We start from the raw sequence: 8,973 nt of genomic DNA, 5'->3' as shown, positions 1-8,973 counted from the left end.
GTATCGGTGTTGAGAAAAACGACGCCGACGCAAAATAAAAGTTAGTCCTTCTGATCGATCGGAGCCCTGGCAACGCACCAATGTTGTGCCTCAGTATATGTGTTACTACGCATTTATTGTTTTATATAGTATAAATCAAGGTCCTGTCGAGTCCGTTTCAAAAAAAAAAAGGTCCTGTTGAGTGCCCCGACAGAGCAGAGGTCCACTCAACAGTCAACCACGACAACCCCAATATGGCGGTTTCCAATTCAGCCGCCGCTCCTCACCTCGCCGGCGTACCTTCCGCCGCCACCTTGTCTCCCCCAACCCTGGCACGTCCTCCACTCCGCCGTAACCTCCTCCCATCCGCCTCCAGTTCCTCCCCTCATCAGACCGACCGCCGCGGCCCAAGCTTCGCCGTAGGAGAGGCGGCGCCACCAAGGAGCCATGAGGTCGCGGCCGGCGGCGTCGACGCGAGCCACGGAGGGCCTTCTTTTCGCGGCACGCTGCGAGGAGCGCCTGCACGGAATTGGGGACACCGGTGTACGGTGCTCTTCAACTGGGCAGCAGCTGCTCACCGGCCTTCGCGGCCGGCACTGATTTCCTACGGCCGGCGTCTTCGTGGCGGTGCCCGACGACAAGTATGCCGTGGAGGCGAATGAGTCCGCAAGGGCCACCGTGGCTACCTCTTCGACGCCACCCTACTGGAACTCGTCCACATTGGCATCGAAGGTAGTGAATTTAGGTGCGCTCAATTGAATTGCTACGGGATGGAGACAATGTTTGATTTTTTCTGCTTTGTTTCTCAAGCTTTTAGGCATAATACTGCTTTGCAATTATATGGCCTGGGCCTTCTATGGTTAGTGCAAGTTTGATAATTGGTTTGTTTACCACAGTGATACCTACTCTCAAAATTACGTAATTGTTGCAGCTGATATGTGTAATTACCTTCTGTTGGCAGCTCACATTTTTTAGTTTCCTTGTGTTTGCAGCACATGAATGGATCTATTTAAGAAATGCATAATTACACGTACATATGGATCTGATAAATAATCCCCGAGTAAACTGTGATTCTAACGTACTCCCTCTGTCCCACCAAAAGTGTGTCATAACTTTATCAAAATTTGGATGTATCTAGACAATATGTAGTAGGTAGATACATCCAAAATTTGACAAAATTGAGACACTTTTGGTGGACGGACGGAGTACTAAATTCAGGAGTGTTTGAATGGATTGCTGCCCAATGTATATGCTGCTTGGTTTTGCTTTGTTAGTCAGCACTAGGAGTATTCAGTTCAGTTAAATCTGTTTAATTTCAATGCACAACTCTGTTTAGCAATGGCCGCTAATTTTTTTCTGTTAAATTATTGCACTTTGAGTCATGTCCTCAGTTAGATAAGAAAGGTTGCTACTATTGGTTCATCTTTATCATCTTTCTTTTTTGAATGAGGAGCATCTTCGGGAATTATGTGTGCAATACAGATTTACTATGAAAGAAAACATCTTCCTACTGCTGTAGCTTTACCTGAAGAGTTGAGATTACTTAATGTACTAACGCTTTTGATATTCACATGCACGTTGAATTGTTCACATGTCCTGAATGTCATTAGAACCCTTTTCTATTTTTTGACAGCATGGACACTTGTTTTGGTAGTACTAATGTTCTTGTATTATTTGGATCATTTGAATGATTGCTGGTTTCTTTTCTTTTTTGTAGTACGGGTCGTTTGAATGATCGTCGTTTAGAAGGCTAGGATGCATAGAAGCTAGTATGTAAAGCTAGGACACTCGTGAATTAAAGAAGTGTGTGTGTACATTCTGTAGACCATGTAACAATATATGTAAAGTTGCTAAATGCGATCTTCATTTTAAATTGGTGTTACGTAGGAGCACTTTACACTCTATACTTTCTTTGACTATTTTTTGCTCAAAATACCAAGACCGTGGTTGCGGTAGTACCTCGAACAAGGTAGTAACCTACACGACTCCACAATCTCTAAAATTAATTTTGAGCTAGAAGCAAGGTTCATTGCGTAGGCTGAGCTAGCTATTTCCCTTGGTTATGTTATTCATTAGATGGAGACTTTGTTTTGTCGTGTTCAAGTCCAAAAATACTAGTGTGTGTCACATTGTTGATTGGGTGATTTGTTGTGTGGGGCAGAGAGATTGAGTTCATTAATTCTTTCCTGGGCCAAGATAGTCTTTTTACTTTTAGGATATGTTTGTGGTAATTGCAGGTGCGACTCTTAGCGAGAAAAAAAAATGGAAATTGCTACTGATGGGGGAATTCGTTTGTTGTGAAATGATCATTTTATTTGGCCTAGAGCATTTGTGTAGATTGAAGGTCATGTTTTCCATGTACTGAGCTAGACATAGATTGTGGTCTTGGATCTGGGTGCATTTGACACTTTCACTAGTTAGATTGAACTAGCTAGACAGAAGCTTTGCACTATTTTATTTCATCTTCACCTGGAAATCTACCCAAATTGAACTAGCTAGTGCTTATCATCTCATGATGTATGTACCTACTTATGTACTTTGAGTAGCTAGTGTTTTTTCATGCATACATACATATCGGATATACAAGGATATGTATCGGATACCCGCGGATACCTATCCCATACATAGCAGCTTATTTTCCATCTTTTAAAAAAGAAACTAAATCATTACTTCAGAGCTAGGTGGAGAAGCGACTAAGAGAAAGCTGGAGTTATCAAGCTTTTAGGAAACAACCTCTAGGCACCCCTACATAGTAGTTCTTCTCGTAAAAATCATTATTTTGTATATATGTTTTTAATGTTTATAGTTATACAAACGTATCTTTGTATCCGTGTTTTTGGAAAATCGACGTATCGCGGTATCCGTATCCATATCTGTATCGCCGTATCCGGGCAACCTAGTATGTGAACCAGGGTGAATTTTCTCAACTTCTTAGTGTGGTTGCCATTGCTTGTTGTGCACCAATTAATAAAGTAGGGACCCACATGTGGTTTATGCATTAACTCCTTTCTACATTTGGCACAAGGAAGTGCCCTGCAATGAACCCTTACGAACAAACAATGGTACTACCAGCCATCCAACAATTTGATGTTGATTAGAAAGATCATGGCTGGGCTATTGCTTGGAGGTTGATGACTCCTTTCCCCTTCCTAGTGCAAACTCGTCACAGCAGCGACACATTGACATGTTGTCCCATCACACACCCGAGGTAAGACGATTTGTTTCTGAAATCAATGGCTTCCCGAGTCACGATCCATATACATGATTCCTTCTCGGTGAATTGAGATGGTGAACAACATGCATGGACAAGTTTAGACTCTAGAGAGGAGGTCCCTTTCATAAACTTGTTTGTTGCCTTTCTTTTTTCCATATACTGGCATCCTGTTGTTCCTTTTGCTCTCATTTACTGTCCATTTTGGCTGCTACAAACCATGTAGTTAATTATGATGGTAATGGGATAGTCCGTTAGTGTAGTTAACTATGATGATGTTGCCAATATGTAGCTCGTGCTAGTTCTTCCTGATTGATCTTTGCTGGTTCTGGCCTAGCATTTCTCTTCTTGTGTGTTCCAGAGGCACATGACAATATTTGGTTGGATGAGTATAGTAGATTAGTTCTAGTCTGGGGCGTTGTGTCTAGAATGCATCATATATTAATATAATGTGAATCAACGTTTCATTTTTTGCACTCGACTTCCTTGCGTTGTTATCATTGATGTCAGGGAGGGAGATGCCTTTCTTCCACCCCAAGGTAATTTGCTTCCCAATCTAGTAGGCCACTCTTAATTTTTGATGATAAGAAGCAAGATGTTCGTAGCTTCGCTTGCACCTGTATATCCCTAATTACAGTTACTCATCAACAAAGTGTTTCTCAAGAAAAGAAAGAGCATTGACAAGCTACTTTATCTCAACATATATCCTCCTTCTGCCGGAGGTTGATCTTTACTGGCTCTCCATTTGTTTCTTAATTTTCCTTATCATCATGCAGTGCCCTCTGCTTTCCATGAGTACCATCCTGGGAAGGATCATTAAGTATTTATTTTCTTTGATGTGTCTACTTAAAGGTGAACTCCTGAGTCTATTGCTCTATATGAAAATTGTGTTTATGCACTATGGTCGTCTCCGTTTCAAAGGAATTAGTGTTGTGCTTTTAAAATACCTCGACATATGTCCATGCTTGTCATGGCACCATCAGTTAAGTTTTGCACCAAGATCTGAAGATACACTTGCACTTGTTTTTCATGAACACATGCATGATAGTACACAGAATGTTAGCCACTTGAATACAAACATCTGAACATTACCACTTGTAAATATGTTTGATACATCTGTTGTGGTTGTTTGGAGTTATGCGGATCAAACCGTAGATGATTCGGCAAGACTGCATATTAAAGAATTTCCATGGCTGGCTTCGGTAGAACTTAGCTGCCAAACACTCTGCAAGGGTGTTCTCACCCTTTTCATTGGGTCTTATGTTTTATGTTTTGGAATTAAATTTTGTTGTTGATTCAGTGATCTGTTAAAATGGTCAAGAGAAGATAATTTAATCTTTTTTTGGTTAACCGCTATCATAAGTCTGCTCCGCTTGGTGGAGCAGGTCCTCTTATTCAAAGAACTCCAGCCGCGTTACATTCATCTTCTGGTTTGTGACAATCTTCAAGGAGGAACAGTGCACGCGGCTTGAGATGAGGCGGGAGGAACATGTGTTGACTGCTGCCATTGTGCTCCACTCACCCTCACGCTCCCTGGGTCTGCAAGGAGATCTTCTACTGATGACGACGACAAGGAGTTTCTGTCCTGGCTTTTTGTGTTGTTTCAAAATGCTTCCAAGATTGATGATAGGTACCATTGCAATGGCGCACTAGGAATTACTGTAATCCTTTAAATTAATGCAATAGTGTTGTAGCTATTGTTTCTTCTGTGATCTGAGCTGGATCCTATTTTTGAAATGTTAGATTTGATCTTGATATTTTTGTTGTGTGATCTGGTCTAGAAAATAGTGGATTGCATGCCAAAATTTTCTGAAACTGAAGAGTGTTTGACCAGGAAAAATTGAAGCAAAGCTTAAATCGATCAAGACATTGATGTAGGAGTAGCAGATGTGCACAGTTCGAGCCAGCAGCTAGGTGTGAGTTGATTAATCATGCACGTTTGAGTCAGCAGCTAGGTTAGTACTTGCTATTTGCTCCGGGATAAGATTCAATAATGGATTGAATGTGTTTTGCTGCTCCCCGGTAGATAACTATTGCATTATGAACTGTGCAAAAACTCTGAACAGTGGGAGGGAATGAGTTAAGGAGGGATGGGGAAAGGGAGTTAACATATCAAATTCCTACACGTTTTTTTTGTCCGAGGCACCCTTGCAAAGTGCTAGTGGTAGTGGGAATTGGCGTTGAAATTCGTAAAAACGATCTGGTTGTTGCTGAAGCCCCTATGCCCAACCACCATCCAAGGCTTTTAAAACAGCTTCCCATCAAAATTTTCCTGGTAATTCTTATGGTGCACCAAACAATGGAATGGGAACAATAATCATCTTCTCAACCTAATCTCGTACGTACTCCCTCCGTCACAAAACAATATTTCCACTTTGTCTAAATGTACGTGTATCTACACTCTTAAACACATGCCTATTTTTAACATAGTTGAGATATCTTTTTGTGGCGGAGCAAGTAATAAATTCCCTCCTCCAAATCCCGTTCTATTTCCCACGTCCCCATGGTCATGTGTAAACCCACGATCCAAGTAGGGGAAAACAACTTCCCGTTAAAATTTCACTGGCAATTTCTTACCGTGTACTACTACCAAACAATGGAATGAGAACAATAACCATCTTCCCAACCTATAATGTCGTACGACAAAACGTGAATAGTGGCAGGAGCCCATGCAGCCGTCCAGATCCAGCTAGCTTATATAGACAACAAACAAGTAAAGGAAATCCGAGGGAGAATGCCCGTAATTAAGCTGGTTGACTAGGGTCCCGTAAATTCCTTACAACCATTCCATTTCGCAATTTTTAGCAAACACGCCTAGAATCTAGACGAGCATAATCTGCGATAGAGCGTGAATAGTGGAAGGAGTGCATATAGCCAGGTCCAGGTCCAGGTCCAGGTCCAGCTTAGACAAACAAGTACATGAAACGCGGGGGAGAAGGCCCGTAATTAAAGATGGTTGTACTAGGATCCCGTAATTAAACTATGATGCAGATCCCGTAATTATGGGGCATTTCCGGTGTACCACATGACATGTCATTGATCTGTGGGATGTTTTCATCTAGACGGTCCATCGTTCCAGATGAGATGATTTCCCTGTATGTCACTTAGCCCCCCAGCGATTAGTTTAAGCGGGATTGTGCCGACGAAAACGAAAATAGTGGCGGCAAAGACTTGTCTGCTCTAGTCTATAAATACGAGGAGGGGTAGAACCAACGCGTGCGTCGCGTGTGACTTAGACTTTGACTCTTTACCCGTCGCCGGCTCGGTCTCTTGGGCAGCCAAGTTCATCGTCGATCTAATCCCGTCCGTGAAGAGGAGGGATCCAGTAGGTAATCCACCAATCTCAAGGATCTATGGTTTCTGCTCATGATGTGTCACCCTTTTTTTTGTTCTTTTTCTCATATATCTTTGGATGCTCTTCTTTGCAGATTTCTTTTGCGTATCAATGCGTCATCGTTTGAGTAGTAGCAGTCAGTCCGGAAACAAGAGAAATATTGGGGACTGGTTTTCAGCCGGTAAGTACTAATTCATGTCGATACCTTGTTTATTACTGTATTTTCTTGGGCGCGGGCACGGCTAATTAGTTGGAGTGCATTTTATTCATACGGCCGGTGAAGTAGTCATTAGTTTGATCCGCACATTAGCCGCTTTCTTGATTTCTGCCACTTCCTTCATCGCCGGCATCAGGTACCACCTCGCCACTTCCTTGATTTCTGCTGCTGCTGCCAATTGGGGCGACATATACAGCTTCAGGTAAAGAAGTCTTGGCACGGAAATGAGCACATACTTGCGATGGAGTAGTTGTACTCGGGCGAGCCGAAGAGGAAGCAGTCGGCGGCGCGGATTTGGTCGCGGAAGGCCTCGACGGCGGGCGGGAAGCCTCCGTCTGCCGTCTCGAGGTCGGTGTTGAGGAGCGGCAGGTCGGAGATGCCGACGTGCTCCAGGCGCAGGCCTGGGATGGACTCCTCGCACACCTCCGCCGCTGGTCAACCCCGAAGAGGAAACAGCGAGAAGGTCAGCGGAGTGGTTAGCGAGGAGGAGGAGGAGGGAGAGAGGCGGGATGGGGGAGCGTACCGGCGCGGAGGAGGCCGCGGTTGTAGGAGGCCTTGCGGAGGGAGCCGCAGACGGCGGCGACGCGGAGGATGGGCTTCACGGCGGCGGCCTCCATGCTGCGTTGGCTTTCGGATGGATGCCTGCCGTGCAGGGCGCGTCGTGACTCGTGAGCTTTCGGGTGGGTTTTGCTCTGCTCTGCTCACCACTCTGCCTCTCGAATTTGTAGACGCATTGTACACCGCCAAAACTTGTCAAACTAGTCTATTTTTCAAAAACGCAAGGTACAATGTATGTAGACGCACGCACGACGATAAATCTGAAGTTTCAGGTACGATTTGGGTCACCAAATTTTTTTTTTTTTTGGAACAAGGGGTGGCGCCGGGGGCGCCAAATATTTCATTCAGCTCAAAGACAGTTTACAGCATGTAGTACAATTCCCTGAAGATGAATTTGAGAAAGAGTAGAGGCTATAGGGCAATTGCCTATTCTAGAGTGAGCTGAATTAGAACATGAAAAGATAGGCAAAGACTTATCTTGTCTAATTGCCTGTTTAGCACAATCATGAGCAATACCATTAAGATTTCTGGGAATGTGAAAGACTTTTTTCTCTATGTTCCTTGAGGCCTTCTGATAGTTTGCAATTTGCTCCCTTAGCTCCCAAGGGACTTGCTTATCAGATATTTTGTTCGCCGCAGCTGCCTTGGCAAGAGTGAGATTATCTGTCAAGAAGGTTATGTGATGTAGACCAATTTTGTTTGCTAACTGAGCTCCAAGAGATAGTCCAATGGCTTCAACAATGAGAGAGGAGGGGGCTTTTTTGAGAGTAGAAGCTTGGATAAGAATTTTTTCCTCCCCATTCTGCCTCTGAAGATGACAGAAGACTCCAAGGCCTGTGGAGATAATTCCTTGAGCTCCAGGAATTTTCTTGGTCTTCCAAGAAGCATCAGTATAAATTTTGCTTCCCGTGATTTGAAGATCCGACTTCAGAGTTTGTCCTTGTTCTAACTTTTCTCCATCCTGTGTTGGTCCTTGTGGATGCGCCTTGTGGTTTGAACCTGTGGGCAAATTGTGTTCTAAAATTCCCTGCACAACATCTATCATTTCCATGTTGTTGATAATAGAGTTAGCCATATGAATAATATGTGATGGATGTCTATCTTTTTTATTAAAAAGACAGTCGTTCCTGGCCTTCCATATACACCAAAGAAAAGTAAGAATGTTTTGCATGGAGCCGTTAGGATGATGCATATTGAGCAGGTTTTGAAGAATTTGTGTAAGAGAGCTATTAATATGAACCATTTGATCAATTTTCAAGAACCAAGGATCAGCAAACCAAGCAGCTCTAGCATAAGGGCAGAGAAAGAAGAGATGGATATCTGTTTCTTCATTTGCACATCTACAACAAAGTTTGCTTTTGTGTTTAGAATATTTACCAGCTCTTGCTCCAGTCGGCATCGCTCTGCGCAAAAGTCTCCATCCAAATGTTTGGACTCTAGGAGTTATCTGTTTGTTCTTCCATATGAGTTTAAGGAGTTGTATCGTTTGAGAGCTTACTTGTGTAGGCTTTGGTTCGCCATCCTCATATAATTGTTGCAGGCATGATTTGTAAGCCGTCTTCGAATTGCACTTTCCATCTGGTGTTGGTCTCCAACATAGAAAATCTTCTTCTTGAGAATTTACAATGATTGTTTGCTTGATAGAAGAAGCAAGAGGTTCTTGAAAAAGTGTGT

At 43.2% G+C, this 8,973-nt stretch overlaps 1 pseudogene; it reads right to left on the bottom strand.

The window, feature by feature from the left end:
• Positions 1–7,397, bottom strand: part of LOC124662307 — a 13,903-nt pseudogene extending 6,506 nt beyond the window's left edge.
• Positions 7,398–8,973: the final 1,576 nt, after the last annotated feature.

Source organism: Lolium rigidum, chromosome 6 (genome assembly GCF_022539505.1).
Source record: "Lolium rigidum isolate FL_2022 chromosome 6, APGP_CSIRO_Lrig_0.1, whole genome shotgun sequence".
NCBI classification, from domain to species: domain Eukaryota; kingdom Viridiplantae; phylum Streptophyta; class Magnoliopsida; order Poales; family Poaceae; genus Lolium; species Lolium rigidum.
This window is presented reverse-complemented; position numbering and strand designations above follow the sequence as displayed.